We start from the raw sequence: 27,966 nt of genomic DNA on the forward strand, positions 1-27,966 counted from the left end.
ACCAACTCGCTGTACAGAGCACTGGCGGTGGACCCCCACCTTCTCCCCCACAACTAACAATATGGGAGGAGCAAGTCTTGGCAATCATGTATACTGAGGGCCAGGCAGGAGTAGGAGGAGGACTGGACTCAGTAAGTCAACTCTATACTACTATCACGCCCTAGCTGCATGCACTCACACAAGGCAAAGCTGCTATGGCAATAACAGCCATAGAGGGCAACACATCCATGCACAATATGTCACACACAGAAACAATAACACTGCATTTACATCCCCACAGGTATCCCAGCCAATGTCAGCGGTGAAGAGGTGCCAGCAATTTCCAGTCCCCCCACAGAAGAGGCCCACAGTGATAACAGCAGCTCTGGTTGCCTGGATCTGGATGTCCAACCTGGCCCATTAGGGACCTCTGGACAGTGGTTTACCCAGACACAGTCTCACACCACCACAGAGCCTCCCCCCTCAGGAAACACCACCACAGCACCCACCCAACGTGCCCATACCTCTGTCCTCAGAACATGTCAATCAGCAGGGTGTCCACCACTACAGGGACCCCAGGCCACCCCACAAACACAGGACATTCAGGGACCTGAGGTCAGTGGCAACAGGCACTCTGTTCAGGGGACAGAGGCACAGGAAAACAGGGAAGCTGGGAGGACTGCTGTGTGCCAGAGGGAGGACAGGCCCAGGGAACCGACTCTCCAGGAGTCACTCACCATGATCCTAGGAGCATGCCAACATTCCCAAGATACGCTGGGCCAGAAACCCAGAAGGGCATGCCTTGCTTGAGAGATTAATCTTTTACTTGGCTTGTAATGCAATGCTGTGAAATGATATCATCTCGTCCAAAGAGTACATCCGTGCCACCCTACTTGATCCACAGTGCAAAGAATTCAGCCAGCATTCATTCCTTTTTCTGATGGGGATGTTTCAAAATACAAGAGGTGTATTGTTGAACAAGCTGGGCACCGGGAAGAAGAACGGCTAGAACTTTAAGTCCCTCTTTGCAGTTATGGGATGCCACCTTCAACTTTCAGAGGGCAGTCTTGTCTCATCACAGCAGCCAACACCAGAAACAAGAGCACAAGCAACAACAGCAACATATCAAGTGGGCGCAACTTCTGCACTGGCTTGGATTCAAGTGGCCGGTCCCAAGTCCAGTGCAGAGGCAAAGGCAAAAGAAGGTGAGCAAGTAGCAGCACCAATGACCAGTCATAGGATCTTCCAAGAGTATCTGGATGACCCAAAAGAGGTGTATGCCGATCAAAACCCATGGTTGTATTGGTATGGGAAGATCCACTAATGACCAGAGCTCAGCAGGCTGGTAATAAAGTATCTGGCTTGTCCAGTAGTCTGTGTTTCTGCTGATTGTGTGTTCAGTGCAGTTGGCACAGTTGTTACAGCGAGAAGGACCAGGCTCTCACCTCAAAAAGTGGAGAGAATGACCATGATCAAAGTTAACCCACATTTCATACCACCTGATTACACTATTCCTGAAACAGCACAGGAGGAAGAGGAGGATGATTGGTCAGAATCAACTCTATTTCCTGAACTGCGTATGCCAGTGCCAGCATAGAAACTTTTTTATTATTTCACATTGAACTTATTTCTTTGCCAAAAAGTAGCTAGTGTAAAACTATATATGTGTTTGATTTAAGCTGCCCCACCATTTGTTAGCCACATATATGGCTGGATTGGAGTTGAACCAGTATGCAGTGAAGAAGCCTCCACATTCCCTTCAGGACATTGGAGACAATGCCTGCCTCCCTCGCATGCCCCTTGCCTATTTTCTTTATGCATCACCTAGCAGGTATGTCCCAGAAAATCATTTATTTAAAGACTACCAGTGCCAATGCCAAATTCCAATGTTTTGCTAGCATCAAAGAGGAGATACAATTTTGAATCTACCACAGTGCTTGGATTGGAAGAGGTAACTATTTACTATTGCACTAATGAGTGAATATATATTATTGAGCAATGATTGAAGATGTATGTGGTGGCAGACAGTGAAGGAGGATGTTTGACAAAGGTGTAAACTTGATTTAGATGATTTGCAAAGTTTGGAGGCTGATGGGTGATATTTGTTTGCTTAATATGATTGTCCTTTCAAACTTAATGTAATTTGCCTGCACAGTCCACTTCTTTTTTCTGGTTCTTCAGAGACCGGGCCAGTCACTTTAGTTAACAAACACAAATTCACACAAAATGATCCAATTGTCTTTCTCTATTTGTTCTTCAACAGAAGTGCACTACATGTCTATCTATCTTGCATGGGACAGGGCTACTTGGAATAAGGCGAAGGAAGATGGAAAGACTTAGGATGAGACTACCGTAATAGCTAGAACAAGAAATATATCCACTTTAACCTGTTCTGTGCCGCTGTGCCGAGGATGTAACCATTACGTCCTCGGCACACAGCCCAGCGCTCTCGCTCCCTCTGTGTGCTTCCCCCCGCCCCCCCAAAGGCAGGTATGGAAGGGGAAGCCCTTCCCCTTCCACCCCCGACACCCTCACCCCCGTGACATCAGCACATGAGCGCGCGCTGTTTGTCACAGAGCCTCCCTCATGGTGCTGGAAGCTCACCTTCCAGCGGGATCGAAAGAGAAATGCTTTGCAATTCTCTTTCGATCACGAGGGGGAGGCCCGGAGAGGCTTCAAAGGGAAGGAAATGTATTTCCTTCCCTTTGAAGTCTCTCCAAGCGTTTCAAAAGCCGGATTGCTTGCAATCCGGCTTTTGAAACACCCAGTAGACACCAGGGATTTTTTTTTTTTAATTGTCATGAGGGAGCGACCCCTTGGGCAAGGGTCGCTCCCAGGGGGGGCATTTTTGGGAAGGCCTTTTCTGCCCCCTCTGGGGGCAGATCGGCCTATTATTAGGCCGATTTGGCCCCAGGGGGGCAAAAAGGGGAGCCCCCAGAGGGGCACCAGGGATTTTATTTTATTTTTGTTTGTTTTTGTTTATGTTTTTGTTTTAGGTGTGGGGAGCGACCCCTTAGGCAAGGGTCACTCCCCTAGGGGGCAAATTATATTTAGGCCATTTCTGCCCCCCTTGGGGGCAGATTGGCCTATTTTGAAGAGGCCAATCTGCCCCCAAGGGGGACAGAAACCACTAGACACCAAGGAGTTTTTTTTTTTTACGTGAATTTCACGCAAGGGGAGCGACCCCTTAGGCAAGGGTCGCTCCTCTGGGGAGGGGGAATTATTTTAGGCCATTTCTGCCCCCCTGGGGGGTAGATTAGCCTATTTTGATTAGGCTGATCTGCACCAGGGATTTTTTTTTTTGTTTGTTTTACAGATGGGGAGCGACCCCTTGGACAAGGGTCGCTCCCCTGGAGAGGAACATTGTATTTAGGCCATTTCTGCCCCCTTTGGGTGCAGATCGGGTGATTTTTGCTACGCCAATCTGCCCCCAAGGGGGGCAGAAACCACTAGGCGCCGGTGTTTTTTTTTTTTGCCGCCAATGTCACGCAGGGGGAGCGACCCCGTAGGCAAGGGTCGCTCCCGTGGGTGGGGGTTGGGGGTGATGGGGGGAGGAACTATTGGTATTAGGCCCAGGGGGTGCAGAAACCTCTAGGCGCCAGGGCAAAAAAAATGTTTGTGTTTTTTTTTTGTTTGTTTGTTTTTTTAGAGATAGGGAGCGACCCATTAGGCAAGGGTCACTCCCCTGGGGGGCAAATTGTATTTAGACCATTTCTGCCCCCCTTGGGGGCAGACTGGCCGATTTTAGGTCAATCTTCCCCCAAGGGGGCAGAAGCCACTAGGCATCAGGGATTTTTTTTTGGCGCCAATGTCACGCAGGGGGAGCGACCCCGTAGGCAAGGGTCGCTCCCGGGGGGGGGGGGTTGGGGGCGTGAGGGGACAAATTTATTTTAGGCCATTTCTGCCCCCCCGGGGGCAGATCGGCCTATTGTTATTAGGCTGATCTGCCCCCGGGGGGGGCAGAAACCTCTAGGCGCCAGGGCAAATGTTTTTGTTTGTTTTTTTAGAGATGGAGAGCAACCCATTAGGCAAGGGTCGCTCCCCTGGGGGGCAAATTGTATTTAGACCATTTCTGCCCCCCTTGGGGGCAGATTGGCCGATTTTAGGTCAATCTGCCCCCAAGGGGGCAGAAACCACTAGGCATCAGGGATTTTTTTTTTTGGGCACCAATGTCACGCAGGGGGAGCGACCCCATAGGCAAGGGTCGCTCCCAGGGGGTGTTGGGGCGTGGGGGGGTAAATGTATTTTAGGCCATTTCTGCCCCCCCGGGGGCAGATCAGCCTATTGTTATTAGGCCGATCTGCCCCCAGGGGGGGCAGAAACCTCTAGGCGCCAGGGCAAATAGTTTTTTTGTGTTTTTTGTTTTGTTTGTTTGTTTTTTTAGAGATGGGGAGCGACCCATTAGGCAAGGGTCGCTCCCCTGGGGGGCAAATTGTATTTAGACCATTTCTGCCCCCTTGGGGGCAGATTGGCCGATTTTAGGTAAATCTGCCCCCAAGGGGGCAGAAACCACTAGGCACCGGGGATTTTTTTTGAGGCGCCAATGTCACGCAGGGGGAGCGATCCCGTAGGCAAGGGTCGCTCCCAGGGGGGGTTTTGGGGGTAGGGGACAAATTTATTTTAGGCCATTTCTGCCCCCCCCTGGGGCCGGCTGAGCTAGAGGCCAAAATCCACAGGTAGGAACTGTTTTCTATGAAAAGTTTTTATGTGTCCACGTTGTGTTTTGGGCCATTTCCTGCTGCGGGCGCTAGGCCTACCCACACAAGTGAGGTATCATTTATATCGGGAGACGTGGGGGAAGGCTGGGTGGAAGGAAATTTGTGGCTCCTCTCAGATTCCAGAACTTTCTGTCACCGAACTGTGAGGAAAAGTGTTTTTTTAGCCAGATTTTGAGGTTTGCAAAGGATTCTGGGTAACAGAACCTGGTCAGAGCCCCACAAGTCACCCCATCTTGGATTCCCCTGGGTTTCTAGTTTTCAAAAATGCGCTGGTTTGCTAGGTTCCCCAGGTGCCGGCTGAGCTAGAGGCCAAAATCCACAGGTAGGCACTGTTTTCCATGAAAAAATGTGATGTGTCCACGTTGTGTTTTGGGCCATTTCCTGTCGCAGGCGCTAGGCCTACCCACACAAGTGAGGTACCATTTTTATCTGGAGACTTTTGGGAACGCTGGGTGGAAGGAAATTTGTGGCTCCTCTCAGATTCCAGAACTTTCTGTCACCGAAATGTGAGGAAAATGTGTTTTTTTGGCCAAATGTTGAAGTTTGCAAAGGATTCTGGGTAACAGAACCTGGTCAGAGCCCCACAAGTCACCCCATCTTGGATTCCCCTAGGTCTCTAGTTTTCAAAAATGCACAGGTTTGGTAGGTTTCCCTAGGTGCCGGCTGAGCTAGAGGCCAAAATCTACAGGTAGGCACTTTGCAAAAAACACCTCTGTTTTCTTTAAAAAAATGTGATGTGTCCACGTTGTGTTTTGGGGCGTTTCCCGTCACGGGCGCTAGGCCTACCCACACAAGTGAGGTATCATTTTTATTGGGAGACTTGGGGGAACGCTGGGTGGAAGCAAATTTGTGGCTCCTCTCAGATTCCAGAACTTTTTGTCACCGAAATGTGAGGAAAATGTGTTTTTTTAGCCAAATTTTGAGGTTTGCAAAGGATTCTGGGTAACAGAACCTGGTCAGAGCCCCACAAGTCACCCCATCTAGGATTCCCCTAGGTCTCTAGTTTTCAAAAATGCACAGGTTTGGTAGGTTTCCCTAGGTGTCGGCTGAGCTAGAGGCCAAAATCTACAGGTAGGCACTTTGCAAAAAACACCTCTGTTTTCTTTCAAAAAATGTGATGTGTCCACGTTGTGTTTTGGGGCGTTCCCTGTCACGGGCGCTAGGCCTACCCACACAAGTGAGGTATCATTTTTATCGGGAGACTTGGGGGAACATAGATTAGCAAAACAAGTGTTATTGCCCCTTGTCTTTCTCTACATTTCTTCCTTCCAAATATAAAAGAGTGTGTAAAAAAGACATCTATTTGAGAAATGCCCTGTAATTCATATGCTAGTATGGTCACCCCGGAATTCAGAGATGTGCAAAAAAAACACTGCTCCTCAACACCTTATCTTGTGCCCTTTTTGGAATACAAAGGTTTTCTTGATAGCTATTTTTCACTCTTTATATTTCAGTGTTGGAAAATGGGTTATTGGTAGGGCAGGTAGGTACCTACACCTAGCAACAAGCCACAAACCTCCACAAAAGTACAGTTAGGTCTCAGTAAATTAATCCCAGCTCTACCCTTGGTAGCTTGGCATCGAGCGTCAAGGCTTAACTTAGGAGACAAAGTGTAAAGCATTCAGATATCACAAAACAGTAATTAAATAAAACACAGGAAACAGTTTAAAAATCCAAAACCAATTTATAAAAATAGCTTATATTTTTATCTTTAAAATGACACAAAAACGATTAAAATCGGTTCAGGGGAACCGGAGATATGAATTTTTAAAGTATTATTATTTTCTAGCGCTTAGAAACAAAAAGCGCCAATCGGGTCATCTGGTTGCACCAGGACCGGGGCAAAGTCAAACTTTCAGGCCGACCGCGATGGAGCCCTGCTCGGCTACAAGTCGCGGGAGGCCTCGGTTAAAAAGTTACCTTCTGACTTAGTCTTTATTTTGAAGTTTTTCTTCACCGGGACGAACCTGCCAGTTGAATCCGACCTCCTGGAGCCCTTGTCCGGATACGCGAAGTCGGTTTCCTCGGTGGTGATTTTTACCTTCGGACTTAGTTGTTTTTTCGAGATGAAAATCCTTCGACCGGGGTAAACCTGGATCTTGATCCGACGTCCATGGAGCCCTTCTCGGATACGATGGCTGGGAGGTCCCGGTCAACTTTTTACGTTCGGACTTAGTCTCTTTTTTGGATGTTTTTCTTTACCGGGACGAACCACGAAGTCAGGCCGGGTCGCGGTTGAGGCAAGCCGGCTAGAATTTCCGCGTCGGGTCGGTCACTTTATGGAGCTTTTTTCCAAAATTTCTCCAATCTTTTCCAAACTTCTGGGGCTTCACCCAGATGTTCTTTTAAGGTTCTTTTGGGGTCCACAGCTCACCCCAAGGGTCCAGAAGTTCTGTGATGGTCCTTGGGAAGTGCGGACTTCAACTCCCAGAATGCACCTGGCGCAAACTCCTTTTTGGCCACTGGACAGTGGTCAGCTGGTCACTTTTTCAGGAGTTGGTGCAGGGGACTCTGGTTAGCAATTTTTCACCTGTAGCAAACAGGGAGTCCCTCCTTGAACCAGTGGAAGCCAGGCAAAGTCCTTCTTGTGGTGAAGCCCAAGTGTGCAGCTGGTGCAGTCTTTCTGAGTGCAGGGTCCAGGTGCAGGCCAGGGGTCCAGCAGGGCAGTCCTTCTTCTCCTTGTAGTTCTTTCTTCTTGAAATTTGGTGGGGATCTGAGGCGTGGGTGCAGGTCTGCCAGTTTTATCCTTGCTCCTGGGTGAAAAGCAGGGGGGCCCTGGTTCTCCAATCAGGGACAGGGTCGTCCCCCTGTGATGACCACTTCCTGGGAAGTGTGGCAAAAATCCATCCCAGAAGGCAACAGTCTCTAAAAATCCAAAATGGATGAATCTGATTTTTGGAGGAGAGATCTGGCTGAGCCCACCCACTGGTGTGGCTAAAAATCATAAACACACCCCTCTCCTGCCCTCTCCTAATCTAATCAAGGGGGCACCTAGCTGTCTGGGGTTGCAGGATGTGGGGGTGTTGTTGGGTGCTCCAGATGTCCTTCTCTGCCTTTGAAGACCAGTTTGGCAGCCCTCCCCCTTCCTGCCTCACCATCTGCTGAGGGGAGATTCTCTCCCCCAAGCACATTCCTTTGTGTGAAGTCAGGCCACTTCACACCTCATTAAAGTAGCCTGGCAGAAGCTGCTGCAGGCTGGCCAATCAGAGCAGAGGAGCAAAAACAATGCAGAGCTGAAATTGGCAACTTTTTAGGTAAAGTCTAAACTTTTTACCTGCACTAGTTATATTAAATCCAACAACTGGAAGTTGTGGGATTTATTATAACAATCAATTTGATACCAAATTCTTGGTATGTAACATTTAAGGAGACTTTAAAATTTAAAATAAAGTCTGCCCATTCTAGCCTATGAAGGCCATTTACTTCAATGAGGGAAAAACGAATTTGGCTGTTTTTACCTCACCAGGGCTTATAAATCTATTTTTATAAAGTCCCTGCTTATAGTTACATGGCACCCAGCCCTAGGGGCACATAGGGCACACCTTAGGGGTGACTTATATGTAAAAATAAGGTAGTTTAAGACTTTGGAAGTACCTTTAATTCCAAAGTCGAATTTGCATATAACTTTAATTTAAAAGCAGCCAGCAAGGCAGGCTTGCTTTTAAAATGACACTGGGCACCTCAGCAATGCACCTAGGTGTGCACCACCTATGCTGTGGTCCCTAAACCTACATGCCCTACCATATACTAGGGACTTATAGGTAGGTTAACTTAGCCAATTATAATTAGCCTAATTTGCATATCCATTTTACACAGAGCACAGGCCCTGGGACTGGTTAGCAGTACCCAGGGCACCAGCAGAGTCAGGAAAACACCAGCATAAAGTGGAAAATGGGGGCAAAAAGTTAGGGGGCCTCTGCAATCAGCCCCAGTTTCTCACACAACCCCCCCCCAGCCCACACGCCCAGGAGACTCAGCCCAACCCTGGGAGAGTCTTCCTGGCTTGTTAGGCGAGGAAGACAGTGAAGAAAACTGGCTGTCCCTTTGCAGGGCCTACTCTGCCTTATATCCTCCTGTCAGGGTCACTCCCTCTGGGTAGTGAAGCCATCCCAACAGTAAAAGGACCCAACTCAAACTGAAACTTCCCTCTAGGGGGGTTTTCCTCCTCTCTCTCTGCCAACTTGGGTAGTGAGGTGCCCACCTCCCCTACTCCAAACTTTGCTAGGGCAACACCTAGCTTACCCAAAGAGGTCACCCAACACTTGAGCAACCCCACCATGACCAATAGGGTCAGGGGGCCTACTTTGCTATTGGCCCTGGGGTCTGCCTCCCAGGCCAAGTACAGTGCTGCCAGGAAGGCTAGCACCCAGCAGAGGCTACTGACAGCTGTCAGTACCCAGAACCACACCCTAAGCTCTCCACTGACAGGTGGCTGAGCTGCTTTAGGGGCATCTTTGGGGTCCTGGCACCCCTCTTGCTGTCTTGAGTGGGGGGCTACCACCTCCTGTGGCAGACACCCTCCTTCCACTCTCCCTTCTGTCAGTGCAGGGGCAACATCTTGCATCTGGACAGCTGCCTGACTACTCAGGACTTCCTTGGGGTCAGGTGAGGCCTCACCAGTGCCAACTCTGGGCTCCCCCCCTACTGGGGCAGAAGGCCTTTGGCTCCCTGGAACTCTCTTTAAGAGTGGCCTACCCTTCCTTTTCTTCTTTCCTTTTCTTGGGGACCCCTGTCTCCTAACTGTAGGGACTGACTCCCCAGGACTTTGGGTTGGGGGGGCGCCCTGGGCGACCACCCCATCTGTGACCAGACTCACCTCTGGGAGGTCATTGCCCAGGATACAATCTAGGGGAAGGTCAGCACTGACTACCACCCTAATCCAGTCAAGGATACCCTCCCTCTCTAGGGGCACTATGGCTACAGGTTTGGAGGTGACCTCCCCTGTGGCTATCCTGACTTTCTTTGTCTTTCCTGGGACATACATGTCTGGGGTCACTAACCGGTCACTCACTACAGTGTGACTGGCACAGGTGTCTCTCAGGCCAGTGGTAGGGATCCCATTCACTTGAATGTGGTGGAAGTGCCTACTCCCACCCTCAGGGATCACCAGCTTACCATCTGGTCCTGTCTCCCAGCACAATGCTAGGAGGACTTCATCATCTGAGGAATCCTCCTCTATGGCTACACTGGACAGCCCAGTGCTAACCACCTTCTTTGGGCAGGCTGCATCTCCTCTGAAGTGACCTGTCTGCTGACAGTCAAAGCAAGCCCTACTGTCCAAGAGCTTTTTTAACCCTGGGTCTCCCTGTCTCTGCATGTCAGAGTGGGAGTGGGATTTACTCTCCTCCTTCTTAGGGTTCTGGGGTACAGAGGGAGTCTCTGTGGTGGGCTTACCACCTCCCTCCTTAGGTTTTTGGGGACCTGACCCCCCCTTCTTGGAGTCTCCCCCCTGGGACTTGACAACCACCCTGGTTCTCAACCACTCATCAGCTGCCTCCCCTAGCTCTCTAGGGTTGGTCTGCTTAGAGTCCACTAGATGCTGGCGTAACCTTTCTTGGATACAATTGGTCAAGATGTGCTCTCTCATGATCAGATTGTATAACCCCTCATAAGTATTTACTTTGTTGCCAATAATCCAGCCCTCTAGTGCCTTTAGTGAGGTGTCCACAAAGTCAACCCAAGACTGGGTACTGACCTTCTGGGTGTCCCTGAACTTCATTCTATATTGCTCTGGGGTCAGACCAAACTTCTTGGCTAAGCACCTTTTCATACTAGGGTATGAATCTGCCTCCTCCCCCCTTAAGGTCAGAAGCCTATCCCTCCCTGAGTTGGGGACCAACTCCCACAAAAGGGAACCCCAGTATTGAGGCTTAACCCTTCTCATTTGGAGTGCCCTCTCAAAGGCCCCTAGCCACTTATCTATGTCATCCCCCTCTACATAAGCAGGAACCACCCCCTTGGGTAATCTGGGGCAAACTCCCCCACCCATGGACACCTCAGCTTCTTTATCGCTGCTTCCATCTCTTTTCTCTTTGTATGCCCACTTTTTCTTTTCTAGGGCCAGCTTCTCTGCTTCCAAAGCTATGTAGGCTAGCTGGGCTTCCAGCTCTCTTTCCCTGATGGATGGGTTCTCTCCTCCTGAAAGGACCCTCTTCCTACCACTAGCTTTGGGTCTGCCCCTAGTGACTGTATCCAGTGAGGACCGTTCCTCCTCTTCCTCACTTGGGGTCTGATGCCTTCCCTCCCCTGAGTGGTTAGAGTTAGCATCTTCCTCTTTTTCTTCCCCCTCTGGAGCTTCCTCTGTGCCTAGCCCTTGGGCCTCAGCCCATGCTGTCAGGGATTTAATCAGGATTTGCTTCCTGAGATCAGTGGTTGCAGGCAACCCTCTCTCAATACACAACCCCCTAAGCTGGACTACTGTCAGTGTGGGTAGGCTAGCCAGATCAAGCTCCATGGTTCCCTAGTTTTGTGTCAACAAAAACTTTTTGCAAAAATTGGTAACAAGAATTTAGAAAAATTACAAAAATTCAATAATTGAAATTAATCCAAATTAATTAAAAAAAAAATAAAATTAAAAATTAAAAACAATTTTTGCACTAGGACAATTTAAAGGATTTTTAATTTGTTTTATCTAAAACTGTAACGTGATATTGAACACAAGTACAGGATCCCGTCGCTGCTTCCAATTATGTTGGAAAATGGGTTATTGGTAGGGCAGGTAGGTACCTACACCTAGCAACAAGCCACAAACCTCCACAAAAGTACAGTTAGGTCTCAGTAAATTAATCCCAGCTCTACCCTTGGTAGCTTGGCATCGAGCGTCAAGGCTTAACTTAGGAGACAAAGTGTAAAGCATTCAGATATCACAAAACAGTAATTAAATAAAACACAGGAAACAGTTTAAAAATCCAAAACCAATTTATAAAAATAGCTTATATTTTTATCTTTAAAATGACACAAAAACGATTAAAATCGGTTCAGGGGAACCGGAGATATGAATTTTTAAAGTATTATTATTTTCTAGCGCTTAGAAACAAAAAGCGCCAATCGGGTCATCTGGTTGCACCAGGACCGGGGCAAAGTCAAACTTTCAGGCCGACCGCGATGGAGCCCTGCTCGGCTACAAGTCGCGGGAGGCCTCGGTTAAAAAGTTACCTTCTGACTTAGTCTTTATTTTGAAGTTTTTCTTCACCGGGACGAACCTGCCAGTTGAATCCGACCTCCTGGAGCCCTTGTCCGGATACGCGAAGTCGGTTTCCTCGGTGGTGATTTTTACCTTCGGACTTAGTTGTTTTTTCGAGATGAAAATCCTTCGACCGGGGTAAACCTGGATCTTGATCCGACGTCCATGGAGCCCTTCTCGGATACGATGGCTGGGAGGTCCCGGTCAACTTTTTACGTTCGGACTTAGTCTCTTTTTTGGATGTTTTTCTTTACCGGGACGAACCACGAAGTCAGGCCGGGTCGCGGTTGAGGCAAGCCGGCTAGAATTTCCGCGTCGGGTCGGTCACTTTATGGAGCTTTTTTCCAAAATTTCTCCAATCTTTTCCAAACTTCTGGGGCTTCACCCAGATGTTCTTTTAAGGTTCTTTTGGGGTCCACAGCTCACCCCAAGGGTCCAGAAGTTCTGTGATGGTCCTTGGGAAGTGCGAACTTCAACTCCCAGAATGCACCTGGCGCAAACTCCTTTTTGGCCACTGGACAGTGGTCAGCTGGTCACTTTTTCAGGAGTTGGTGCAGGGGACTCTGGTTAGCAATTTTTCACCTGTAGCAAACAGGGAGTCCCTCCTTGAACCAGTGGAAGCCAGGCAAAGTCCTTCTTGTGGTGAAGCCCAAGTGTGCAGCTGGTGCAGTCTTTCTGAGTGCAGGGTCCAGGTGCAGGCCAGGGGTCCAGCAGGGCAGTCCTTCTTCTCCTTGTAGTTCTTTCTTCTTGAAATTTGGTGGGGATCTGAGGCGTGGGTGCAGGTCTGCCAGTTTTATCCTTGCTCCTGGGTGAAAAGCAGGGGGGCCCTGGTTCTCCAATCAGGGACAGGGTCGTCCCCCTGTGATGACCACTTCCTGGGAAGTGTGGCAAAAATCCATCCCAGAAGGCAACAGTCTCTAAAAATCCAAAATGGATGAATCTGATTTTTGGAGGAGAGATCTGGCTGAGCCCACCCACTGGTGTGGCTAAAAATCATAAACACACCCCTCTCCTGCCCTCTCCTAATCTAATCAAGGGGGCACCTAGCTGTCTGGGGTTGCAGGATGTGGGGGTGTTGCTGGGTGCTGCAAATGTCCTTCTCTGCCTTTGAAGACCAGTTTGGCAGCCCTCCCCCTTCCTGCCTCACCATCTGCTGAGGGGAGATTCTCTCCCCCAAGCACATTCCTTTGTGTGAAGTCAGGCCACTTCACACCTCATTAAAGTAGCCTGGCAGAAGCTGCTGCAGGCTGGCCAATCAGAGCACAGCAGCAAAAACAATGCAGAGCTGAAATTGGCAACTTTTTAGGTAAAGTCTAAACTTTTTACCTGCACTAGTTATATTAAATCCAACAACTGGAAGTTGTGGGATTTATTATAACAATCAATTTGATACCAAATTCTTGGTATGTAACATTTAAGGAGACTTTAAAATTTTAAATAAAGTCTGCCCATTCTAGCCTATGAAGGCCATTTACTTCAATGAGGGAAAAACGAATTTGACTGTTTTTACCTCACCAGGGCTTATAAATCTATTTTTATAAAGTCCCTGCTTATAGTTACATGGCACCCAGCCCTAGGGGCACATAGGGCACACCTTAGGGGTGACTTATATGTAAAAATAAGGTAGTTTAAGACTTTGGAAGTACCTTTAATTCCAAAGTCGAATTTGCATATAACTTTAATTTAAAAGCAGCCAGCAAGGCAGGCTTGCTTTTAAAATGACACTGGGCACCTCAGCAATGCACCTAGGTGTGCACCACCTATGCTGTGGTCCCTAAACCTACATGCCCTACCATATACTAGGGACTTATAGGTAGGTTAACTTAGCCAATTATAATTAGCCTAATTTGCATATCCATTTTACACAGAGCACAGGCCCTGGGACTGGTTAGCAGTACCCAGGGCACCAGCAGAGTCAGGAAAACACCAGCATAAAGTGGAAAATGGGGGCAAAAAGTTAGGGGGCCTCTGCAATCAGCCCCAGTTTCTCACATTCAGCAAATGAATTGCTGTATACCCGGTATGGAATGAAAACGCACTGCAGGGTGCAGCTCATTTATTGGCTCTGGGTACCTAGGGTTCTTGATGAACCTACAAGCCCTATATATTCCCCCAACCAGAGGAGTTCAACAGACGTAACAGTATATTGCTTTCGAAAATCTGACATTGCAGGAAAAAGTTACAGAGTAAAACGTAGAGAAAGATTGATGATTTTTCACCTCAATTTCAATATTTTTCTTTTTCAGTTGTTATTTTCTGTAGGAAACCCTTGTAGGATCTACACAAATGACCCCTTGCCGAATTCAGAATTTTGTCTACTTTTGAGAAATGTTTAGGTTTCTGGGATCCAGCATTGGTTTCATGCCCATTTTTGTCACTAACTGGAAGGAGGCTGAAAGCACAAAAAATTATAAAATTGGGGTATGTCCCAGTAAAATGCCAAATTTGTGTTGAAAAATTGGGTTTTCTGATTCAGGTCTGCCTGTTCCTGAAAGCTGTGAAGCTGGTGATTTTAGCACCACAAACCCTTTGTTGATGCCATTTTCAGGGAAAAAAACACAAGCCTTCTTCTGCAGCCACTTTTTCCCATTTGTTTGAAAAAAACGAAATTTCCACTGTATTTTGGCTAATTTCTTGGCCTCCTTCAAGGGAACCCACAAAGTCTGGGCACCTCTAGAATCCCTAGGATGTTGGAAAAAAAGGATGCAAATTTGGCTTGGCTAGCTTATGTGGACAAAATGTTATGAGGGCCTAAGCGCGAACTGCCCCAAATAGCCAAAAAAAGGCTTGGCACAGGAGGGGGAAAAGGCCTGGCAGCGAAGGGGTTAAAGAGAAACCATGATGATGAAGACTCTGAGGCCTAGTACTTACTCAGTTATGTGCAATGGAAAGAGATGCATTCATTTGTAAAATGCTGCTGAGTGTGTGTTTGTTGCATAGCTGGCTCAAACATGAAACTCCTCTTATGTTCTTACTCTACATCTGCGCCTTTTTGGTGCACTCCTGACACCTCGTGAAGCTTACCTTTCTTCTGTCCTTCTCCTTGACTCTACAATACAATTTCTGTTTTTCAGTTGTGAAGGCCCTTTCCTCTTTTGCTTGAACACAACTTGGTGAAAGCTCAACACTCCTACTTACCTACTGCACAGGTTTAGCCAGGAACCCAAGAGAGAGAATAGAGATGCACCACCCACACTGGCAATACAGAATCATTTTTCTTTTAGCAATCATAATTTGTTTAGAACTGGGTAAGTTAACTTCACTCCTCTATAATTTGTATTTTTCAAACCTAGAAGACAGAACATTTAGAGATATACTATCTTGGGTCTCTCTGGGGATGAGGCACGGTTTGCAATGCATTTAACTAAACTGTTTCATACTCATTCCTTTATTTCTTTCCACAACAGATTGATGATGGTATGCTGCTCTGCTCCTCTGAATACTGATATTGTTTTATGTAGTGTTTGTCTTTACTACCTCTTTTCCCAAATCCTCTTTCCCATCCTTTCATCTAACTCCTAACCCTCTTGCTCCTACCTGTGCGAGTTCATTGAAGTGTGACTTCATTTTCACCATACATGGATCACACACTTGCAGGGGTGGATGTGGTGAAAGCAACACCTACACACTGCATTATCTTAAATTATCTAAGCAGTAGCCCACACTGGCACCACTTACCCACCCACAAATCAATTGTCAAAATCATCATTCAGACGTTGTCTTGTTCTTCGTAAACGGTTAACCTTTTCCTGATTCTAGAATTTCATTTCCTACATTTATTTTTCATTAAATACTAGCTCTCCATTGCTCAAAAGAAGCTGATATTCTTGTTTTTATTGTCATATCAGATCTTCTTTGTTGTGTGTCATTTGATCATCATGGTAGCCTGGTCTCAGTCTTTCTAATGTTATAATATAATATAATCCACTAACTTTCTGTTTTCTTTCAGTCAAGTTGACAGTGATAGATAACCCTTTGATTAATCCTACAATTAGAGCTTGCATAGGAGGGAGTGGAACCTTGCTTGTGATGTCACACCAGTAAGTGTTCTAGCCTGCTACTATTATCACCACCACCACCATAAAAAAGGCACCTTGGGGAAACCTTGCAGTAAGAAGATAGGTAGCAGCCCTTGCTTCATCTATTCAGGTAAAATAACTATGGAGTGAAGTGAACTCATTTAGTTAGTAGTTAACGTTTACTGATGTTGTCGTCTGTGTGGCTAGGTTTTTGTAGGTAAAATAGTCAATAGCTGTCACCCACTAGTGGTCAATATAGTTACAGAGAATAGTAGAGCAAGGGTATAACTAAATGCATTCACTTTTTAAGCAGATTTAAAAATAGACTGTGCTAAAAGATAGCAGTGCCATTATAAGACTAAAATGAAGATTTGAGGCACAAATACAGTAAAATAAATAGTTCCCATTTTATTATTTACAATTTTAAAACACACCCTTTCCACCCACAACTGGCCCAAGTCCAAACTGAAAAAAAACCTGGTCCTAACTCCTTTTCCCACCCTCTTCTCCCACAACAAGTGTCCCTCACACTAAAACAAAAAATGTAAAAAAAGGGTTAAAAGAGGAAATTTGCCAAGCGAGTCTGGAGAGCATTGGAGTTGCCTCAATCTGTGCCACCCAGCAGTACAGGTGTTCAAGGCATTGTAGGAGAGGGTGTGGAATATGCGGTCTGAACATGAGGGAAGCAGCAGTGGAGAAACACAGACGGGCTGCTGACAGCGGGGATGAAGGTGTTGTTGCCCCTGGGAGGCTGGATTAACTTGGACCTGTCGGCATGAAGACAGCTGCCTTGTCCTCCTCCTGCAGAGACACCAGCTGCTGGTACTCCTTGCAGATGACCTCCAGCCTCTGCCGCTATGGCCGGGCTGCTATCTCCTGGCGTGTAGGAGTATTTCCACCAGAAGTAGTTATTGCACAAAAGAAAAAGGAAAATAGCAAATTATATACTGTGCTCTATGCAAACAATTGTTTAAAAAGTAGATTGGCATAGTGGCAGTACATTGCAGGACCCCTAGGGCCATTGGAATTTGATGCGGCTGATTACGAGCCACAGGGCCATTTTTTTACCCAAGCATGCCTTACTGTAGATGATGAATGTTGAAAGGATAATATTTGAACTGTCATCTGAATTTGTTTTAGAACCATGAACTATAAATCACTTGTACATAAATGTGGTGCATGTCAAAAAGGGTTTTTTCAATTGTTTTGATGGCCGGGATAGAATTTAGGAAAGAATAAGAGACTGAAGTACTGAGAGGTGACAGAGTGGGCACTGGGAGGAGAATACACCTTGTTTTAGGTTTGCAACGCCTTGACAAGTTTGTAAATGCTGCATTGCCTTAAGAAGATTCACGCTGCAGTTACATCACAGTAGCATGGGTGACTAAAGGCCTGATTTATGAAAGATTAGTGCCACCTTTGCATCATTTTTTTTATGCAAAAGCGGCGCAAACATTTTATGAATTAGGCCCTAAATGTTATTGGCAGGGAGGTAGTAAATGAAGTTGGGTGGGAGGATCCATATCTGCCTTGTTTAACAACGACAGTGAGTTATGGGAGTAGACAGAAAATTAAAATATCTCTCACTTTGACCCAAAGCTTTGATAACCAAACAAACCAAGTGAAACAGGTGAACATGTCCTTCTCCAGAAGAGCTCTCTTATTTCTTGATCCAAGCAATTATCAATGTATCTTTTCTTTGTTCTATTCACCCTTTGATACCCACCTTTGACACCTATCATTTAAGCTTTGCATTCTCTCTCATTCAGTCTTTCACCATTCCAATCCATTCATCCATATATCCACCCCATACATACACTCACCTATCCACCCTTTCACCCATCCTCTCACCCATTCATTCATTTACCCATGCATCGTTACCATCTACCCATCCTTTAGCCCACATGAGCATCCTCTTACCTATCCTCCCTTTACCCACCCAGGCATCCTTTCACCAATATACCCTTTCATATATCCTTTCACCCACCCAAGCATCTCTGATCACACACCTATGCAACTTTACACCCACGCATCCCTTTACTCATATACCATTTCACCGATCCTTTCTTTTAACCATCCATCCATCATTTCCTTTTCCATCAACCCATCATTTGTATTGTCCGTTCATTGTGAGCTTTTGTCTGCTGAGTTACAGATAGAAGAGGCTATTAAGTATTAAGAACTCAATCCCCGCTGTAGCTCTTAAAGCAGGGAGGTCACAAGCAATGCCCTTGCAGTGTGTATACTAGTAATTGTCAATAAGAAAGCATTATACCTTACCAACCCTTGTCCCTAATGCTGCTGGTTCTCCCCATCAGGCCGTGTCCGGCACACTGGTGGCACTGCTGCTGGCCCCTGCACTAGTGCTTGTTGTGGCTGGGAAAAACATTACACATTTTAGATACCAAATACACCTCCACTTGTTATTTTTTAAGAACTAATTCAACAAAATAAAACCGTAATAGATCATTACAGCTCTCTCTTCTTCTATCAGGCACTTTAGGAATTTTGTCAGTTAACTATGTTAGAATAGCCAGGTATTCAAGTCAACTGCAAACGTTTCATGATGGAGGGGCAGAGCTAAGTCTCTGAAGTTCAATGAAGGGGTAGAATATTTGATCACTCCGGGACCTATGGTGAGGTCTTTGTTGACAAATGCAATGGGACTCTCCTTATACTACTTTCCAGCCAGGTTGCACTGCCATTGAAAGTGCTAGTATGGCATACTACTGGATAAATGAATAATACATGCACACAACATGGGAGAGCCACCATGACTATGGCCACTCTCTCATTTTGCTGTTTGAGCATGAGAAAGGAAAATAAAACCTTCATAAACTTGCGTAGAAAAGCTGATTTGGCATTGCAAATTTCTCAGTAGAGTATCTGCCATAAAAATCTATCCTCTTAGTCACAGTATCAGTCCACAAGATATATAAAGGGTTAAGGGGAAAGCTATGTTTAGTAATAAAGCAGAAGAAAGCTACCTAGTAGCACAGACAGAAGGATGTCAGGTACAGAAACATAAAAAATAGAAATATGCAGGGATAGCAAAGCTTAGATAGACTGAAAATAAGTACAAAAAAGGTAGACAGGCACAGTAAAAAAAGAAAAAATATTCTAATTGAGGAGAGGTGACAGTTAGGGAAATAATAATAAAATAGCAGGAATACTTACTGGGGTCAGCAGGTCCACCAGCTGCCGCACTGCTGGTGTCACTGGCACCCTCATCCCCCGAACCCACCTCAGATCTTGCCCTCTTCTTCCCCTTACGTGTTGAGGTAAGAAATAAAAAAGATAAAAAATAGATTAGTGGTACAGTTAATCTCCCAAGAAATATTTTTGACAGGCAAAGGCAAACACAGTAACATTGTACTTTTCTAAATCAGATCACCTATAGTACTAGTATCGACTATCGTTATCATTTATATTGCAACAAATGATCTTTGCTTCTCAACTACCTTTAATGGGCCAACTGAGTCTCCCTTTTTTTTTTCAAAGCATAGATCCATACTATGCATCACTGGGAGATTGTGATTGGGACTGCATAAGCCACTTAAAGAAAGGCACAGAGAACAGAATGCATATTCACTGATATTACTTACTACTACTACCACTATCTTATTCTTGGTGACAGGACCGAGGAGTCTCAATCTGCATGGCTTCCTAAATAATCAGCGCAATTGTATGCCGATAAGTACAATTAGGTAGCGCTGACTGAGCACCTGGCTAGCTCAATCTGGATCACATAATATTTGTTGCAACGTAAACTTAACTTACATCTGATTGTCAGCACTACTATTAGAAAAAAATATTAGCATTCTGGAATACACACCACAAATTCATAATTATTTACTGACTGAGCCTGGACACCTTCACACCCAGCAGGTTGAGCAGGACCTGCTTGAGGTCCAGTATATCCGCCCAACGGTGTGTCAACTGCTGCTAGGTGTGCTGGACATCAGTCTGTGGATGCACACACCGGCGCGCCCTCCCCCACAGCTGTCGATGCTCACAAAGGGCATAACCGTTCCCAGGTCTACCACCTACTGCCAGCATAGAGGGGAGATGGCACTACACAAATACCACAAATGCTACCACCTGCCCCTAGGAAAAATCGTTTGGGGCTGAACCCCTTGGCGGTGATGATGACCACAATGTGTGTGATTAGCAGCTGCATCGGTGCCACCACTCCCTCTGCCCCTTGCTCTGCCACTGTGCTGGATGGGGAAAAGGTAAGGAAATAGAAGCAAGGAAGTATGAAAGAAAAAAATTAAAAAATAAAGGGAAAAGCAACAAAACAACAAAGTATCAAAAGTCATGTAAAACACAAAATAAATTACAGAAACAAATAATACACACCACAAAGACACACTGATGTTTTAAAGGAAAATGAGGGCTGGGTGATTTAGATAAGGGTGGGATTGCAAAGATTAGGGGTGGATTAAGTTAGGCACAGCACCATGCCAAGAGAAACAGAAGAAAACAATATGGCCACGCACATGTGAAAAACATAGCAGGAACGGGCACATCAAGCAATATTGCCTGCTAGGAGAAATCCGCAGAGCTCACAGAGTTTTTAACCTACTTTGCGGAATTGCAAATGGAAGAAGAACTGAACTGAACTGTTGAGCTCCACCCAACCCTACAGTGAAGCAAGTCGAAAGAGAGAATCTCTTATGCAAGCTATGAGTAATGAGCAGAGAGTGGTTGGGTTTGGGATGCTAGCTTTTGACAATACTTGTGACTCTTGTCAGAGTCTCTAGCACATCTCTCTAGCATGTCTATATAGTGTGTGAACCTGTTCTTTCTCTGGGACATTTTTATACAGAATATGATACATAAATTTAAATTTTTTTACATTTCAAATATTTTCCCAGCCAATCAGAAGACAAAGGGTCCGTAAGACAGGAACTGTTTCTGTTGAGATGTTCTAACAAAGAGCATTCTAAACACAACAAATATTTATTACACTTTTAACTAAACTGCAACATTATGTAATGTTCCCATACATCTGAGTCTCTGAAAGAAAGAACAATCATGTACGTTTTTGGTATGAGCTCATTCTTTCTTTTCTCTCACACACATCTTCACGTTGAAAGCTCATTCATAAAGAAACAAATGGTAAAATGTATTAGGCAAATTAGGAATTCCAATGCAGGTCAAGAGGTTAAAAAGAAAAGAAGAGAAAATATAACTTTATTTGTTAACATATGAAGTTTGCATCATGAAAAGTTATGCAAACAGTCCTGGAAGAAACACCTCTGCTGAGCTTTAACTATTTGGAATTTGCAAGAATCAGCAAGTTAACCAAGTGAAGGACGTGTTTATTTAGGCACTATAATCCGCTTGTATGGGTTATTGTTTTTTTTGCATCTTTTATTTTTATTAAAATCTCCAACACCCCCTTGAATGAGGTCAAGGATGGTGCTGAAGGCCCAGTGGAAATTGGGATGATGAAAGCGAGAGAAAGAGAGAGGCACACTCTAGGCTCATCTCCTGGTGGCAATTGGAAGATCTGGACTGGATTCTTTAGGCATTGTATTTCGAGTCCAAATCAAGATTTAGGTCTCCAACTACAGGTGAGAGAAAACAAATGACTAAGGGGTCAAACAACACTGGAGGGAAGTATGACATATGAATACCACAGATTAAGACTTATCAAGTACCAGCAGGTAGTACGCTGTAGCTAGCTTCCAGTGTACCATGAAACCAATATTGGAGCTGGATATGAAGACGCTCAAGCACTGGGAAGATGGTAGATTGGATGTGAGATACAACTATATTCATGTTTAGGAGGCAGATAAGTCATACTAGAGGAGAGTTCAGTTCAGAATGGAAGGGGGGAACAACAAAAGTGTAGTGATGACAGGTGAGACTAATGTGAATAGTGAGGAGTCAAATCATCCACTGTTGCCAGACAAGGGAGCTACATATGAGTCAAGTCTAAATACTTTGGGCTTGATTTAGAACTTGGGGGAGGGGGCTACTCCATCACAAACATGTTAGATATCTCAGTTGCCGTATTACAATCCCATAATAGCCAATGGAGATAATAACAAGGCGGATGGGATATCCGTCACATTTGTGAGGGAGTAACATATCCACCAAACTCCAAATCAGGCCCTATGCCACTATTGATCTGGAAATATGTCTTTAGTGTGAAGGTCCTCTAGTGGCTGGAGATATGACTGACTCTGTGAAATGTAGTCTTACATGTAAAATGGTGTACTTTCCATTGTCCTCTGTGCCACCATGTTTGTCTCATGTGCTTCACAGTGTCTTGTGACCTGACAGCTTCCTAGTTAAGGATTTTGTGTTCCGTTCGTTTAGATAAGTATTAGGCACTGCATTCATTCCCTCTTGAGCATAGCTAAGGTTAACATTAGGATCCTGGTTCAAGCTGATACAGCCATGTGGATTCTTTGTTCTTACCAGTAAACCTAATGACTTGCTTGCCTGGTGACATTCTTGGTGAAGCCTCCATTTATATGCGTTACAATTTCTCTGTATTACAAATAAGCCTCCTTTCTTTTTGTAGTAATCTCAGAACAAATGGTGAAAGGACTGTAGTGCACCTCCTGCCTGTTTCCGTGGTTTGGGTAATTTGCAGTATGTAGAAAAGAAGTCTGGAAGCTCCAGAGTTCCTACTGGGCACCATAGGAAAAAAAGATACTTGAATAAAATGTTAATGTAATTGTTCCAAAATACTTCAGGAACTCCTTTTTTAAGAATAGCTTTTCATTATTCATTCACCTTGAAGACATTACAATCCACATACAAATTATCTAAAGTCCAACTAGTATTTGACTAACGATCCACACCAGATCCATTATTTTACAACAGTTGCATTTAAACCACAGGTGTTCATTTCATCCTGGATGCATTTCAGGAGTAGCCCTTCCTTAGGGGCCATAGTGTATACAACTTCTTAACAACACACAAGAACGCCAACATTAGCAAACATTATTGGAGCAAGATTTGGGTCACAGATATTCATATTCACTATCTCTTCATATATGACAGATTGGGCATTAAGTAATTATGCTACTGTAACCACAACACCCTGGTGGCTGAAAGAACTCTAATTGTAAATAGGTCTCGTCAAGCTGTAGCAACCTCTTGTAATCACCGCCCATCTCCTAATTAGTAAACAGCAATGTTGACAATAAAACACATAGAAACGTTGTGCTGCAGACTAACCTTCATTACAAGTCTAAACAATAACAAGAACACTCTTTAAGGGCATAAACATTGTCTGCTACCGGTTGGTTCACTAGTTAAAAACATAATGACATAAGCAGGTGAACTCTTAAACCACCACCTCCATGGGGGAAAATGTTTGTCCTCCCTCAGAGCCCGGGGAACTGCCACCTCCCTGGGGCCATTTATTTAAATTAAGGGAGCCACGCAGACCCCCAGTCCCGGGGACCGCCACCTCCCCAGGGCTGCAAGAAAAGAATGAAGGAGATCCATTGCAGACTCCCAGCCATGGTTTCCACCACCTCCCCGGGGCAAATTCAATTTTGGAAGGGGGGCGGTGTGACCCCCCTCGTGGAGCCACAAATGGCCCAGGGGGCATTCAGCCCCCAGGGCAGGCTCCTGCTATGTCCCAGGGTGGTCACCCCGAGGCATAGTTGTTTGCCCTGACTTGGTGGGATTATTGACAGCTCCCGCCAAGTCAGAGCAAACACTCAGATTCTAGCAAGACAGAGCTGTCAAACAGAGAGATAGCTGAATCTTTAGCACCTCTCTGTGTGCAAAAGGAGTTCTGCTCCCGCAGGAGGCGAGGAGCCGGCAGGGGCTGCTGGGGCCTTCAGACTCCTCCCGCGGTCCCATTGCACCATGGGTGCCCTGCAGTGCACCTAAGACAGATGGCAGGGCCCCTGAGGGTGAGGTTCCTGTGGCCAAGAAAGGCCGAGGTATGGGAGCCTGTGGCCGCCTCCCCCCAAAAATAAACATATTAAGGCTGGGCCCCAGGGTATAGGGTCCCTGGAGCCACAATTGATGGGGCAGAGGCTGCACAGACGCCCTCCATCCCAAAAAATTATTTCAATAAGGCTGGGCCTTGGGGGATCGTTTCCCCAAGGCTGAAATTAGCTGAGGGAGGGGGACCACGTGGCCCCCTTGCTCTAAAAAAAATATTTTAAGGCTGGGCCCCAAGGGATGGGGTCCCCAGGGTCGAAATCAACCAGGGGAGGGGGCCGGATGACCCCTCCCTAAAAGAAATAATTATATTAAGGCCGAGCCCCCGGGGTGGCGTCTCAAGGACTGAAATCAGCTGGGTGAGGTAGACCACGTGGATCCCCAATGGAATTGTAGTGAGACCCAGGAGATGGGGTCCACAGAGCCGAAATTGGCCAGAGGTGGGGGGTCCTGCAGCCGCCCTCCCTCACACAAGCCATTAGCCCAACTAGGTAATACTTACTAACTAAACATTAGAAAGTGCCCCAGTTTGATGGACATTTTGTGCAAACTGTGGACTCTTGTTGGATAAGCAAGCAGCTGAGCTTCAGTTCTGGCCATGATGCTCATTTCACAGAAATTAAACCTCAACAGGAAGCACTTAGAAATATAAATGTGGCAGGTGACCCCATTGAAACTCCACAATGATCATAACTCTTGGGGTTGGCAAAGGCAAAGCAAGTGTGTTTACTCTGCAATTCCATATTGAAAAAATATCTGAAATCCTTTGTGGAGGTCAATGCATCCTTCATCTGTTGGACCACAATCAGACACTCTCACACCCACTCTCACTCACACATAGACCCTTTCACACCCATTCTCATACCTAGACAGGCACTCTCACACCTACACTAACACCCAGAGAGACAGGCCCTGCTGCCAACTCTTTTTTTTTTCAAGCCACTCTCACATCCAGAGACTGCCTCTCGCACCTATTCTAACACCCAGAGAGACAGGCCCTGCTGCCACTCCCGCTGTGCATGGCCAAAGCCGGTGGGCAGCATGGGCTTGGTGGTCTGCAGGCCGAAGGCCATGGCAGCAGTGGTTGGATTACTGTATAGAAATGAAAATTACTTTAAAAAATAAGTAAAAAAAACCTTAGACACTCACATAAAAAAGCAAAAGTTAGAGGGGCATTCTAATTAGGTTCTGAATGTAGTCACACAAAACCAGAGAAACTCAGCAATTATAGTTAGAGTTATTTCAAGTAACTATAACTCACGGCCTAAGGTAAGTCTAACTCGCACCTTTGCCATGCACTGCTAATTACCCCAGATGTTACAGAACTCATGACAACTTTTATAATGTCAATACAAGTATCAATGAAACACTAGAAATTAAATTATTAAAGAAAAAACTATGCATGGTGGGGGCGCAAGTTATAGTTACCTGAGGCCATGAATTATAGTTACTTGAAAGAATTCTAACTATAACTGCTGAATTTCTCTGTGACCTGTCCCTGCGGCCAACCCCTAGACCAGCTAAACCCTGAAAGCACACCCCCTCCCCAGGCTGATCTCAGTCCAGGGCCCAGCCTAAACATTTAATTTATTTAGGGTGGGAGGTTCACAGCTCTTCTCCCTGGGGCCCAATCACCTGGGGCCAAGACAAATTTTTTTTTTTTTTGAGGAAGGGGTGACATAACCCCATTCCACAGGGCTGATCTTAGCCGTGGGGGCCCCATCCACCAAGTCCCGGCCTAAACATTAATTTTATTTTTAGTGGAGGGGGCCATACAATCCCCATCCCCAGGCTGATCTCTGACCTAGGTACTCCATCCCCCAGTGTCTGACCTACTTGTTACTTTTTTGGGGGGGGATCCCCTCACCAGGACCAATTTTGGCCCCAGGGACCCCATACCCTGGGGCCCACTCATGTGGCTCCCCACCTCCTGTGGGAGTCAGCATTGCTGTGACAGAGAGGGAGCTGCTAAAGCAACTCCCTCTCTTTGAGAGCAATTTCCTCTGTGTGCCTGTCTGCCTGTCCGAGGGCAGGCAGACAGAGGAAAACTCTGCTCTGATGAAGGGAGAGCTGTTCATCGGAACAGAGTATTTGCTGTGACTTGGGGCAGCTTCAAAAACTGCAGCCAAGCCACAGCAAACAGCTATGTCCCAGGAGCGGGCACCCTGGGACATAGCAGGTGTCCAGCTCTGGAGGTTGGCGGTCCCCAAGACCATCAGTTACCCCACCCACAGAAACAGCCCCAGGGAGGTGGTCATCTCCAGTGCTGGACCTTCTTTTTATTTTTTTAGTGTTTACCCCTGGAAGGAGATGGTCCTTGGGACTGTGGGGGAGACTACGTTGTCCCCATGCACAGAATTAAATTGAAGCCCCGGGGAGGTGGTGGTCCCCAGGGCTGCATCCTCCTCCCATTACTTTTGTTTTTAGCCCTGGGGAGGTGGTGGCCTCCAGTGCTTTGGGGGGACCGAGTAAACAATGCCCCCGGAACTTGGAACACCCTTGGGCTACAGAATTGTGTGCTTTATTTTTTACAAATTTTCCCTGTATCTGTTGCAATTCCCAGTGACAATGTAAAAAAATATACTTTAACCCTGAGGGTGTCCCTTTAGGGCTCCAGAACCAGAGCAAAGGGGTCAGGGTGTCTATACCCTGGCCCCTTTTGATCCTTTTATTCTTTTTTTGTGAAGCTGAATTCCAACATGGCTACGAGCACTTCCTTGTTTAATTGTTGGCAGCCAATTAGATCTCAGCACGAGATCTGGAGGAGTCACAAATCATTTGCATCCCTATATATACAAATTTGCATTTCCTTTAATTTCTCAAAAACTACTGAACGGATTTACGCTAAATAACAACAAGGTTTCTTTCTGGACCAAGAGCAAAAATTTTGAGTAATTCCATCCAGTGGTTTTGGCACTATCACTGTTCAAAATTCCTATGGAGGAATGAATGGAGGAAAAATGCGTTTCGGGACCCCCCTTTTCTTTGCCCCGCTTCATGAATCATCCCAAAACTTTTCTGACAGCAGCTGAAGTGAGTGTCGTATTTTCTTTTTTGAAGATTGCTCAAACAGCGCCAAAGTTATTAGCAAAAAAAAAAAACTCTTTCTTTATAAACTAGGGGCCAGATGTAGCAAAACTAGGTTTTGCGACTCGGAAATTGCGACTCGGAGCGACTCGCAATTTCCGAGTCGCAAAACCATATGCAGAATGGTGTCTCAGACACCTTCTGCGAGTCGCTATGGGGTCGCAAAGACCCACGTCATTAATATTAATGAGGTAGGTCGCATTTTGCGACCCCATAGCGAGTCCCTGCACTCACAGGGATGGTGGCCTGCTGAAGTCAGCAGACCTCCATGTCTGTGACTGCTTTTTAAATAAAGCTGTTTTTTGATTTTATTTTGCAGCTCGTTTTCCTTAAAGGAAAATGGGTTGCAAAATAAAAAAAATAACAAAACCTTTTAGTCTCGGTTTTTCAGAGTAGGCATACTGCCTGCTCTGAAAAACCCTTTTTGGCAACATTCACAAAGGGGAAGGGGTCACATGGGGACCCCTTCCTTTTTGCGAATGAGTTACCACCAGTGTGACACTGGTGGTAACTGCGAATTGCTTTGCGACCGCATTCGCGGTCACAAAGCAATTTAGCATAGCGATGCGAGTCGCAAATAGGAAGGGAACACCCCTTCCTATTTGCGAGTCGCATTCACAATTTGCGAGTCGGTACTGACTCGCAAATTGTGAATGAGCATCGCTAACGGCATTTTGCATGGCGCAAACTGCGATTTTCGCAGATTTCACCATGCAAAATGCTTGCTACATCTGGCCCTAGGTCCTTACTATAACTGCCAAGTGGTGGCTTCCACTAGGTAATATATACATGCGCACACACACACACGCACGCACACACACGCACACACCCACCCACACACACACACACACACACACATATATATATATATATATATATATATATGCACGCTTATTTGTTTTATTTATCTATCACAATATGTAAATATTATCATTACTATTTTATCTACAAGTGCATCACTATTGAAAATATTGAGGAAAATATAAATAAAATAGTTAAAGTACATTGACACTTGAAAGCCTAAGTTTATAAAATACAGCTTTAAATCTTGATA

This window comes from Pleurodeles waltl, chromosome 2_1 (assembly GCF_031143425.1).
Source record: "Pleurodeles waltl isolate 20211129_DDA chromosome 2_1, aPleWal1.hap1.20221129, whole genome shotgun sequence".
In the NCBI taxonomy this organism is placed as follows: domain Eukaryota; kingdom Metazoa; phylum Chordata; class Amphibia; order Caudata; family Salamandridae; genus Pleurodeles; species Pleurodeles waltl.